General features: G+C 37.0%; 1 protein-coding gene across 1 annotated transcript in view; it reads left to right on the top strand.

Moving 5' to 3' along the window:
• The first annotated feature begins 7,717 nt into the window (after window positions 1-7,717).
• The window catches only part of PRKD3 (protein kinase D3), a 98,402-nt gene continuing 93,082 nt past the window's right edge, over window positions 7,718-13,037 (top strand). The window contains exon 1 of the mRNA XM_051975114.1: window positions 7,718-8,816. The gene's annotated coding sequence lies outside the window, so the exon portion shown is untranslated. The remainder of the gene's footprint in view (window positions 8,817-13,037) is intronic.

Raw genomic sequence — 13,037 nt, 5'->3', positions numbered from 1 at the left:
AATTTTAAGGTTAAAATAAATTTTAGAGGTAGAATTCCTAATTCAACTTCATTTCACAGATAAGTAAAGAATAGGGGGAATAGGAACTTTATAAAGTTACATAATTAATTACTAACTAAACCCCAGTTCTGGATTTCTAGTGTGATACTCTTTCCAATACTCCTTGAAAATCTCAAACTTGGGAAAAAACCTCAAAAGATCATGTGGCAACAGATTATCATATTAATTTTATTTTTATTTTAAGACAATATTTAAGACAACAAAAGTCTTGTTCCAAGCTCTTATGTTGGGAATAGTTTCTTGGGCACAGCTACTGAATACTCAGAAAATAAAGTTTCTCACCACCGAAGTTCTTGTCATTATCAAATGGTTCAATGGATATACTTTTATCAGCCAGTCAATACCAGAAAACATTAAGCATCTACTATATACCAGATACTGAAGGTCCTTGTTCTCCAGGAGCTCACAATAAAAAGAAGCAGAAAAGAGGGTGCTAGCAAGAGTGCAAGGAGTGTAAGTGGGAATGATAAAGTCTTGAAGAAGGGTAGAAAATGATGACAGGGCTAACATGGACTCTCTCCTTAAATGGAGAGAAATTGGTAGCAACTCTTCATATTCATTCTATACCAACTCCAATCAGAAGGAAGGAGGAGTCTCAGGGGAAAACAAGTACTGAAGAGGTGTGAATGTCAGAGTTGATCTTATCTTTTAAGGTGATGTATAGTAGAAAATTGAAATGACATTTAAAAAGATTCATTAATTCATCGACATATCAAAATACTAAAGGCTTATTTTATAGATTTAGAAAAAATAACAAAATATAGCCAGAAGGACAAAAAGTCAAAAATATCAAGGGTTTTAATGAAATAAAATGTGAAAGAAGGAGCCCTAACAGTACTAGATTTCAAATTATATTACTACAACCTAATCATAAAAAAAAAAATCTCCATGTCTAAGAAATAGAATAGTCAATCAGTGGAATTAAGTATACAATATAAGGAAGTAAATGACCATAGTAATCTGTGTTTGATGAACCCAAAGAACTAAGCTTTGGGGGCATTATTCAATAAAAACTGCTTGGAAAATTAGAAAACTGTCTGGCAGAAAGTAGGTATGCATCAGCATCTCATATATTTCAAAAATTTCAAAATAAGGTCAAAATAAGTACACAATTTAAAAATAAAGGATAATGTCATAAGCAAATTTAGGGAGCATGGGATAGTTTACCTGTCGAATATGGGAAGAATTTGTGATCAAACAGAAATAGAGGTAAAAGGGATAATTTTGATTATATTAAATTTTAAAACCTTTGCACAAACAAAACCAGTAGAACCAAAATTAGAAGTAAAGTAGGAAATTGAATAGGAAATTTTACAAGTTTCTCTGATAATAGCCTAATTTCTCAATTAGATTGGCCAACATGATAAAGAAAAAATCAGAAATGCTGGAGGGAATATGGAAAAATAAGTACTCCACTACAAAGAACATTTTAGAACTCTGCAATACCACTACTAGGTCTGTATCCCAAAGGGATTTTAAAAGAAAGGATTCACATGTACTCAAATATTTATAGCTAATCTTTCAGTGGTAGCAAAAAAATTAGAAATTGAGATGTCCATAAAATGACTGAACAAGTTATATATTATTGTGATGGAATACACATGTGGAATAAGAAATGATAAAGGAGATGGTTTCAGAAAAAAACTTATATGAACTCTTACAAAATGAATTGAGCAGAAGCAAGAGAGCATTGAACACAAGAATGATAATCAACTACCACTACTGAATAATAGTCACTCTAATTAATACAATGATCCAAGATAATCCCAAAGGGTATATGATAGAAAATGCTATCCACTACCAAAGGGAGAACTGATGAAATCTGAGTACAAATTGAAGCACATTTGTTTTCACAGCTTTTACTTTTCTTATGTTTTTTTTGGGGGGTGGGAGTAAGATGACTAATATAGAAATATGTTTCACAAGACTTCACATGTATAATGGGTATTAAAATGTTCGCTTTTTCCCTCCCTTCTCAATGTGGGAGAAGTGCAAGAGGAAGATAGAATTTGGAAATCAAAACTTAAAATGAATGTTAACAAAAAAGAGTAAAAAATTAAATTCGATAACATCTGAGGATTTTTTTCTTACTTTACCCTTAATGACCATGAAATCTCTCCATCTGACTTGCTACTGAAACTTTCTATGTGTGAATAATTAGAATAATAGATATGACTTACATAAAAAAGGATCACATTAAACAAATTGTCTTTTGAGTATATGACTAGACAATCAGCTCATGATATATTAAGTGATGGATCACACAAGATTTGGACAATTTTGATTACAAAAAACTATATACAATTTAAAACATTTTACAGGCAATAATCTAACCTTATTTACAATTAGAAGGGCAATAGCTAGATGGAAAATTTTTTGCAATGAATTTCTTATAAATAAATATACTTATTTGTATGTATATACATATATACACACACATATATATGCATATATGATACATAGATAGCCAATTAAACTTTATAACTAAGAGTCTTATTACCTAAATAGATAAGTTGTCAAATGATATGGATGAACAGTTTTCAAAGGGGACAATCAAAATTATCATCAACAATATGAAAAAATGCTCCAAATCATTAATAATTGAAGAAATGCAACTCTGAGATAATGCTTCATGACAAACTTGACAAAAGAAGAAAATGACAAATGTTGGAGGTGATAACAGGCACAATTGTGCATTTTTGGTAGAACTATGAATTACTGTAATCATTCTGAAAAGCAATTTGGAAAGAAGTCCAAAAAGTTACTCAACCATTTATACCTTTTAATGGAGCTATATACCACTATTTGGCCTATATTTCAAAAAGATCAAAGGAAAAAAAAAAGGACTAGAGTATATAAATGCATGTGTGTGCATATGTGTGTTGTATATATGTCCATATATACACATGACATCTGTATTTTTAGCAGTCAAACACTAAAAATTAAAATGGTGTCCTCCAAGGGGGAATGGCTAAACAAATATGTACTATTGTAATATATAATATTGCCTTTAGAAACGATGAAATAGTATCAGAGGAAATTGGGAATACCTCTATGAACCGATGCAGAGAGAAGTAAACAGAATTAGGAGAAATTTATAAGATGACATTATAGAGAAAAACAAGTGTAGAATTAAGATCAATGTAATGATAAAATCCAAGTCCAGAAGAATGAAGAGAAAAAATTGCCCCCTGCCAAAGAGACAATTTACTAAAAATGCAGAGAAACATCTTTTTGGACATGGCCAATGTGGGAATTTGTTTTGCTGGACTATGCTTATTTATAATGAAGTTATGTTATTGTCATTTGTAGTCCAATGGGATACGGCAGTGGGAAGGCCAGATTCTAAGGGTATGTAAAACTAAGTTTATTCAAAATAATAAGTGCATATAGCTAATAATATAACCAAAACTCTATATCACATATGCACACACACATACACAGAGGCTTATGTGTAGGCTGAATTTATGTCTTTTTATTTATAAATCTGAAAACACTAACGTGGTATTTTGGATGTTTTAGTAGTAGTAGGAAAGACCAGAATATATTTACCCAAATTCTTTCACCACTACTGTTAGTTCTTAATGCTCAGACTTTTCCAACTATTATAAATTAAATGAACTAATCCATCTGCAATTTCAATTTATGAAAAAGCTATTGTGATTGCACCAATCCTACAAGACAATATACAGCTGAACTTCCTTACAAAGAAGCTTAATTGCTCAGGAGATGATTGTGAAAATACTAATACCCATCTGTTGCTGTTGAAACCTGGTTAGGTTAAAATTAGTAATTAGAACATTACATGCCTATTACAATAAAAGACGATTCTGAATTTAAATGTTTGGAGGAAGGTAAATAAGATGAATGTTACAATACACATAGCATCTTATACATTTATATAGACTTCCAAAAAGAAATCCCCTCTACTGACAATTAAAATAAAAATACAGATATCTGCAATTAATATTTTATCCAAATAAAAATTTAAATGTATTTATTTTGATGGCAAAATTATTGAAAAAAGTTTTAGTGATTAGAACAGTGGCATCTTGAATATTTTGTGTTTTCATTATGTGGATACTGAGGTAGAAATAAGGAAAGAGGGGATTAGATCAGGAGAGACTAAAATCAGAAGTGGATGTCTAGAAGTAAAGATGAAGACCAGAATTTATAACTATAATCTTAATTATTGCTATTGGAAGAAGCACAGCAATTATAGGGAAGAAAATTCAGTGAGGATTAAAGTTCTACCCTCCCCCCCCAAAAAAAGAGGATGCTTAAGTTTTTAGAGAAAGATATTAAATGACCTGTAATGAATGTAAGAAGAATCAGTAGCATTTCTAGAATCAGAGGAAGAGGGACTGAGCATCTAATGGATATACAGCCCTTGAGAAATAATTTTTGTTGGATTGATGGATAGAAATATAGTGCCAACAGACAGAGTAAGCTATTAATATCTTTTTTAAAATTTTATTTTTATTAGGATTTTGGGCAAGATATTTTATTAGAACTTGGGCAAGAAGATCAGATTAGACTAATTTAGAGATGCCAAAAAGACCCTTCACTAAACCTTGTACCATTATTTATAGAAATTCAAGAAATAATTTTAAAAGCTTAGGGTCATAAAGAAATAGTAAATCCTAGGAATTTAGAGTAAAAATGATCAGGATTCAAAACTTAGTTTAAAATTGCAGAGCCACAAGCTTCTATAAGGTCTGAACTGGCAATAAGCACAAATAATTGACTTGACTCTTTGCTCTAGGGAAACTCATCAAGATGGTACATAGACAAAGTTGCAGTGACACCTTCTGGTCACCCGAGGGCCCTCTCCATAAAATCCACAGGCATTTCCTTTCCAAGATTTAAAAAGGCCTGCTGGCCTTGGATTAAACTCTTTTGTTATTCTTCTTGACCCTGGTTTTTGGGAGAACAACCAGGAACTTTGCCCCTGTACTGCCACAGGTCAGGAGTGAAGCTGAAGAACTGGACAAAAGACCAGGTAAGAGATCTTGCACCCATTTTTTTCCTTAAGATGGTTCATTGGTCAGGCATGCTGTATTTCTGGTAACTTATTAAATTTCAGTTATGATTAATAACTTTATTAGGTTTTAAATTTAGTCGTCTATTTAGTTCTGTAGCTCCCCCCCTCCCTTTTTTTTTCTTGCTGAAGATCTTCATATCAAATCCTAATTTGGGTCCAGAATATTTTACATGAAGATTTTAGATTAAAATCCAGCTAAAGTAAACATAATAAATGTCAGAATTTTTAAAAAATTCCACAACAACCAATGCAAGCTTAATTTAATTCTATTTTTGACTCTCTAAGTACATTTGGGGATTATCTCCTTTACCTTCTCAAACCTTTTGAGGTCTGCAGTCAAGATAGCAAATAAGAATGACTTTTTTCTTTACTTAAAAAAAGTTATTTTACATCCCCTTAAGCTATACTATTCAGATATAAGTGGAGGCCAACAGAAGTTAATTATATTCCTCTGGGTTGTAACAGAGTACAAGAGTTGAAATTTATGCTCAGGTTTTTTGATTTCAATTCCATTATACTAGGTTACTCCACTTTAAAAAAGCAAAACAATATTCAAGTATTTATGCAAGGTATGCTTACAACACTATGCTAAGTTGTGAGGAAAACTAAGGAAAATTTTAAAATATGGTCTAGTTCTCAAACAATTTTGTTGAGCAAAAACAAGCAGGAAGAAAATAATTCAGGTTCAAAACTATTTTCGATTACTTAGTAAATTGTACCATAGGATATCACTAACATTGATTTACACACACAAAATGGCATAAAAGAGATCTCAGTTGATATGTATGAGAAATATAAGCTAAAATATAAGCTACTGAACTGAGAGAAGGGAGAGTTGTACAGTTTGGAATATCTGGGGAAGACTTCTTGGACAGAGTGGAACTTGAAGTGATCCTTAAAGAGAATCTGTTATTTGAATGGACAGATGGGGGGGTGGGGAAGGGTTTTAGGGAAAGGTATAAAACTAGATTACAAGCAGTCCTTGAATTTAGATTTAGTATGCTGGGCAGTTGTACTTAGCATTAATTGGGAAATAATTTGATAAAATAGTTATTTGAGGAGGATTCCTCTGGCAAATGTTTGCTGGTTAGAGATCTAGGAGATCAGCTAGAAAACCACTGTAGAGATGTGAGGTATGGAGAGCCTGGACTCAGTTGGGGAAATGAGATGAAAATGGGATACATTTGAGAATATTATGAGGATAAAGATGATGGCAATTTGCCAACCAATACTGCCTCATCTGGCAAGTGGTTTCTTTTCCATAATAATCAACTCGATGTCCTACAACCTTTTTGAACATCCAATTCTATCACAGGATGAGGGACTTGGCAATGTCAATTTTCCAGAAATTACAGATCTGGTTGGAAGTTTTGTAGCAATGTTTCTAAATCTTAGCAGATTTAGTCATTAGACTTCCCACATTTAAGGGACTAAATTCTCTCTGTCTCTCTGTCTCTCTCTCTTTCTCTCTCTCTCTCTCTCTCTCTCTCTCTCTCTCTCTCTCTCTCTCTCTCTCTCACACACACACACACACACACACACACACATCCCAGCAATAAAGTAGCCAATGTTTCTCTGCATGTATATAGGCCTATTATATAACACATGAATATGGTTATTAGGTGTTGTGTCATTCAGTAACCCACTGTGTGTGTCATTCGGGAACCCTAGTAGGCGAGTGGTGGTGAGTAGGTGGTGTTAAGAATGTGTGAGTAGGAATAGGAGTGATGTGATTGCAGTAACAGAAGAGGAAGATGGTAAGCTCTTGGATTTGCAATAGTACAATGAGAAATAACATTTTAAAAAAGTCATAGTTTACTAGAAGATACTGAGAAAATCACATACGTCCCTCTAATATAAAGAGTTCTTACAGGGATATGTGTTTTTATGATCTCCTGTCTTTTTCTTGAATGAATGTTACCTAGTATTAAAATGAAAGATCCTGAAGAAACTGACTTTCACAATGCATAAAAAAACCTTTGTTTAAAAGTTAATTATTAAAGTGTTCATCTTAAATTGGGCATAGAAGAAATGGATGGAGAAAGAGACTTAGGGAGGGGATTTATAAACATTAACTTAACTGTTGTTATTTAAACTTGAGATCCCTGTTCAAAAGAGGTGCCTATAAAGAGTTGGTCTGTGCAGTGCATCATGGCTATTCCAACTTCCAGAAAAGTTATTTCCAGGAAAAGTTACTTCTGTCCCTTTAAAAATCACAAGAGAAACTGGAAGTCAGTTAGTCTTTTCTGACTGGCTGCAGATTGTTCCAATGAAGTCTTGGGAATCTTGTTGAGAGATGCCATTTGGGGTTGGGCTCAGAGCTGTGTTAGGGAACTGGAAGACCGAAACACAAATTTAGGTAAGAGAAACTTTTATATGTCTCTCCAGCGAAGGGATTAAAATTTAGCCAGAATGATTTGTTTTTGCTTGCCTCATCTTGAATAATGAGCTGAATAGTTTAAAATCCCTCCTCAAATAGGAGTCATCTATGATGTCTGGGTAAGAAAGGGTGTGTGTATGGGGTAGTAAACTTGTTTCCTTTTCTCCACGTCCCCCTCCTTTTCTCTAAGTTACCTCCTTTCGTTTTGTACCAAGGACATTCTAGAGGGTCTTTCCAGCATCTCAAGAGCATCTTCTGTGAGGAATTGATTGTCCTCTGAAGACAAAGGGTTTGTTTTTATATAGCTCTTATCAAATAAAAAAGTCTTATATTTTTAAATTGTAAGTGGAAAATAGACCACTTTCAGAAACAAAGCCTGAATCTGCCAAGACACCAGTTGCATGCAGGACAGTTGATTTTTTTTTTTTTGAAGTTTGGACTATCCAGATCCTTATCCGCGTTTTGCTCAGCAGTGCCAGGGTGAAGTGCGGGCTAGTCTTGGCCTCGAACCCCGCTCGTGGTGGTGGGATAACAGATGAGCGGGCACGCCAGGTCCCCGGACCACGCTGCTCAGCTTGCTGTGCCACCGCACGCCAGGGCAGCTGTACAAAGTGTGCCCACCAGGGAGGAGGGATGACATGGCCCAATCTAGGGAGGCGGGGGAGGACGGGAACTGCTCTAGGATAGTTTTCTGGGTACACGGCTTTCAACTCAGCCCCAGCCTCCAATTCTAAGCCTGCCAGTCTGTCCTACCCACTCTGCCATCCCCGCTAACTGCAGCCAGGGAAGCAAAGCGTGGCACTGAACGCGGTAACCAAGCAGGCGGCACTCAGGGATGCGCGGCGATTTCACCTAAAGAAAGGGCCGTGCGATCGCCCCTTGTACTCCTCGGCAGCCCTCCCCCTACCTCTCCCTTTCGTCTGGGCTGCCTTCCGAGCTGCCCCTGCGCCCACCTAGGGTTGCCAGCTAATCGGTCCGCGGCTCTCCCAGTGGGGGGCGGACCCCCCTCCCCGCCCCTCTGGAGGGGGGCTTGGAGGGAAGAACTACAATTCCCAGCAGCCCCCGCTCTCGGTTTCCCCCCGCCCCCGCACATCCCCTCGCGCCCCCCTCCCTCCGCCCCCGCCCTCCGGCTGTAGGACCGGACGGGGAGGGGAGCCGGGGAGGAGGGGAGGAGGGGAGGAGGGGAGAAGGGAAGCAGAGGAAGGGGCGCTCGCAGCGGGCGGGATGAGGCGATGCGCGTGAGGCGGCGCGGGCTGCTCGGGGCCAGGACTGAGGCGGCGCCGGCGGAGGGCCAGGGGCTCCGCTAGCTTGGACCCGGCCGGCCTCGGCAAAGTAAGTATTCATCTAAGGCGCCGGGAGCGCAGCCTGGGCACGCAAAAAAGTTGGAGCCGCGGCCGGCGCGGGAGCCGTCGCTTTGTTCTTACGGCCCACGGCGGGCGGGGGGCGCGCGGGACCCCGGCTCGACTTCGGGAGGGGCGGTAGGCGGCGGGCGCCACGCCGGGGAGGTCCGCTCGGGCCGGGCCGGGGGCCGGGCAGGGGAACTTTTCTCTTGCGCTTTATTTGTGGCTGGTGCGGTCCTGTCCGGCGCGTGGCTCCCGCGAGGCCAGCCTGGCCCCGCAGCCTCGCACTCGAACTTCTCCGCCCCGCCCGGACCGGCCTGTGGGGCTGACCAGGTGGCCGCGGGGTCACCTACCCGAGCCCCTCCCGAGGGCGCTGGACCCCAGCGGGGCTGGGCGTGCACTGCGGGCCGGAGCCGAGTTGCCCACTGGCGGAGATCCGGGAAAGTTGTCAGACTTCAGGCCGGCCTTGTATGGGACCGTTAGCTATGGAGCAGTCCGAATGGTGGTGGTTTAAAATGTCTTTTCCCAATTAACAATTATCTTTTCTTTTCTAAAGACAGAGACAGAGGAAGGGAAGAGATAGACAGGGAAGAGAGAGAGAGAGAGAGAGGCAGAGAAAGGAGAGGGAAAAGAGAGAGGAGAGGGAAGAGAGAAAGGAAAAAGAAGAGAGAAAGGAGAAAAGGAAGAGAAAGGAGAAAGGGAAGAGAGAGGAGAAAGGGAAGAGAAAGGAGAGGGAAGAGAGAGAGGAGAAGGAAGAGAGAGAGGAGAAAGGGAAAAGAGGAGAGAACTAAATAGAGATTGAGAGAAAGAAAGGGACAAATTGTGAGAAAGTCAGACAGACAGGAAAAAGAAATTGATAGAGACAGAGAAAGAGGGGCAAAAAAGACAGAAATTTAAAGACTTTCCTCAGAAAGACAAAGAAGAGAAATTGAAAGAGACAGGGAAAGAAATTGAAAGACAGAAAAAGAAGAGAGACAGAAACACAAGAGAGAAACAGAAGAGACAGAAGGAAAGACACAGAAGGAGAGTGGGGGGAGAGACAGAGACAGAGAAAGGAGAGAGATACAGAAAAAGAAACCGAGACAGAAGAAAAGGGAAAAAGGGAAGAAAAAAGGGGAGAGGAGAGAAAGTGAGAAAAGAGGAGAGGTAAGGAGGCAGAGCAAATTAGATAGTGACAGAGGGAAAAGACATGTCTGTCACATATATGTGTTATATATGACAGTCATATGTGTAATCAAGCAATACAAATTCCAAAAAAATGTAGTCTCATTCTGCATCTTGTCTCCACCACTTTTCTGTCAGACTGTGGGTGTTTTGAAAATCATAGTGTCTCTTACTGTTGCTTCCACTTCCAGCCCCCATTTCCTGATTGTTTAGTTTTTAGTTTTTTTCTTTTTTAGATTGCTGCCTTGCTACCTGTTGTTTTCTGTAGGGAAGTTCTTGAAGGTTAGTGGCCCAACTGTGCCATTGTTTATTTTCACATTACATATAAATAGTTGTATAAAAACTATTCTTCTGTCTCTGGGCTATCTTACTGAAATATGTAGATTAGGCCTTGCATTTAGTAGCTCTTCATATAAATCAAATTGACTTAATGTGACCTGCAGACCTTTTTGTTGGTAGATGGCATGACATGTATTTAACTGTCTATTCAGCTACACCCATCTACACAGGAAATAAGATTTATCAGTATCATCTTTGATCTTGTAGGATAAACCATACATTGAACCACTAACTATTGGTTTAGGTGGTAGGGAAGAGAGATTATGCATATAGCAAAAATTTTAAGTTTTTAACAAGTTGGATAGAATTCTGTCAGGAAAAAAAATGTTAGTGGTATTATAGAGAGCTATTGGATGGAATACCACTTGGAGTTAGGAAAACCTAGTTTCATAATTTTGCATGTGATGGGTAGAAGCTGAATAATATTGGAAAAGTCAAGTCATACAACTAATGAATTTAGTGGCAATTCTCTAAAACATTAAGTTATAGGATTGTGAAAATCATTTTTATTCTGTCCATAATATAGCAGTTATTCTTTGACTACTATTATTGTTAAAACTTCATTTTCTTCACATGTAACTTAATACTTAATCTTTACAAATACTTAAACATTCGGAGTTAAGAGTCTTGCTTATGTTGTGATTATTAAAAAATCCTATGGCAGAAGAAAGGGAGAGGGTAATGGTTTCATCATAAAAGTGAATATTGTAGAGATTTACTCCAATTTTAGTTTTTAAAGATACCTTGATAGTGTTATTTTGGTAGAGTTTTGAATAAAATTTAAAAGATTCTTGCTAAATTAACATTGATTAAAGTAATAATTGGGCAGCTAGGTTGCAAAGTGCATAGATCCCTCTCCCACAGCTTAGAGTCAGGAAGACTTAAGACCTCAGACACTAACTGTGTGATCCAGGGCAAATCCTTAACTGTTTGCCTCAGTTTCCTCATCTGTAAAATGAATTGGAGAAGAAAATGGTGAATCACTCCCTTATCTTTGCCAGGAAAACCTAAATTGGGTTGCAAAGAGTCAGACATGACTGAACAAAAAGAAAAATAATATTTATGATGGAAGTATCATTAATTATAATTTTCAGTCCAGAAGGTAGTGTACAATTAATGTCATGACTGATAAGAAGAGCTTTTATGCATCTTTTCTAATAAGTTGATCTCTTTGATATTCCTTGTAAATTTAAATATAACATTTCACTTCAGAATGGCTAAGATTGAAGTATATTCTCCAGCTTAGTTTTTAAAATTCAATTTAAAAATGTCAGTGAGTTTTTTGAATGTATAAAAACCATAAACTTTCAGTTTCATCAGATGACCTTTTTAAAATAGATATTAGTTCCTGTTCAGTGGAGTAGTCTTAATGAATCCATTGGCATAAATCTCACAAAGTATTTTTATGTAAAATTAATAGCAGTTACATATATATGAAGAATTGAAAGTATATTTAAATTAGTTTCTCTGCTTTTAGGAAGGAAACATTTAGCCTTTATTTTAAGAGATGAAAATATTATTTGGAACATTTTCAGTTATTGCCATTTTTAAAGAAAATTAACTGATGCTGAACTTATTGCGTTGGAAATTATTTGTAAGTTTGGTCATTTTTATTATTAAATCATGTTACAATTGTACTGGGGCAATGGGGATTTATGATTTTCAGTCCTGGTAGTCTGTATGCTATTAAAAGTTAAATGTTCAGAAAGAAGAGCTATCTGTATTATATTGAGATTCTCCACAAATACTTAATTCAAGTTAATCTTAATGTATGCATCTATTTAAAAATGTCACAAAACATATATAATTTTTTTTTAGGACACTGTAACATTTAATTTCACTGTCAATTGCAAGAACAACTTTGGAGAAAAAAAAACAACCTACCTGTTTCCTCTTTTTGAAGTTTTGCTATTACAAAGCATTATTTGAGAAACTGCTTCTTTGAATATTAATGAGTCATACTTTTTCAATAAGCATTGGTGCAGAATGGCCAGATATATCAAGAACAGCATAGGAGCTGTGCATAGGAGCACAGATTTGTTTTAACCTTGAGAGTTTCTAGACTTGAACTTGTCCTTTAACCAAAAAGTGGTCTTCGTTTAGATAGGAGGTCAAATGCCTTCCAACTTCCTTTATTTTACCTGAGAGTTAGCAGAAATTCATTCTAATGCAAAAAGTTTTGACCACATACAGCAAGATGGAGAACATTCAAATACTTAAGTAATAAATAGGCAGAAATTTATCCAGCTGGTAATGACCTGGTGATTGGTGCCTGTTGAATTCTTAGGAGAAAGGTGCTACTATTGCCTTGGATGAATTTGTGAGTAGAAAATCCTGAATGTTGATTTTTTTTGTGTGTTGGTGTAAAAGCCATGTTAAAAAACAAAACAAACCAAAAAACACGCAGAAATTTTTTTCCTAGGCACTTTTAAATCACTGCTGTGATTGTGAAAGGAAATTAAATACTTGACATGAAAGCTTACAATCTAAGGAAAATGGAAGTGGACCCATGCGCAATATCCATTGAAGCAGATCACATTATATTCTAATCAGTACATATATGCCAGTCAATAACAATAACAACAACAAAAGAACTTTTGGCTCTCCACATTTCAAACACAAATGAGACTGAATTTAAATTAACAGGTTAGTTTCTAGTCAGGATAATTAATTGTGAGGGTTACTCCATTCTTCATGTTCTGGATATTTT

Source organism: Antechinus flavipes, chromosome 2 (assembly GCF_016432865.1).
Source record: "Antechinus flavipes isolate AdamAnt ecotype Samford, QLD, Australia chromosome 2, AdamAnt_v2, whole genome shotgun sequence".
Taxonomy (NCBI): Eukaryota; Metazoa; Chordata; class Mammalia; order Dasyuromorphia; family Dasyuridae; genus Antechinus; species Antechinus flavipes.
The sequence above is the reverse complement of the archived record's forward strand: the minus strand, read 5'-3'. Positions and strand labels throughout refer to the sequence as shown.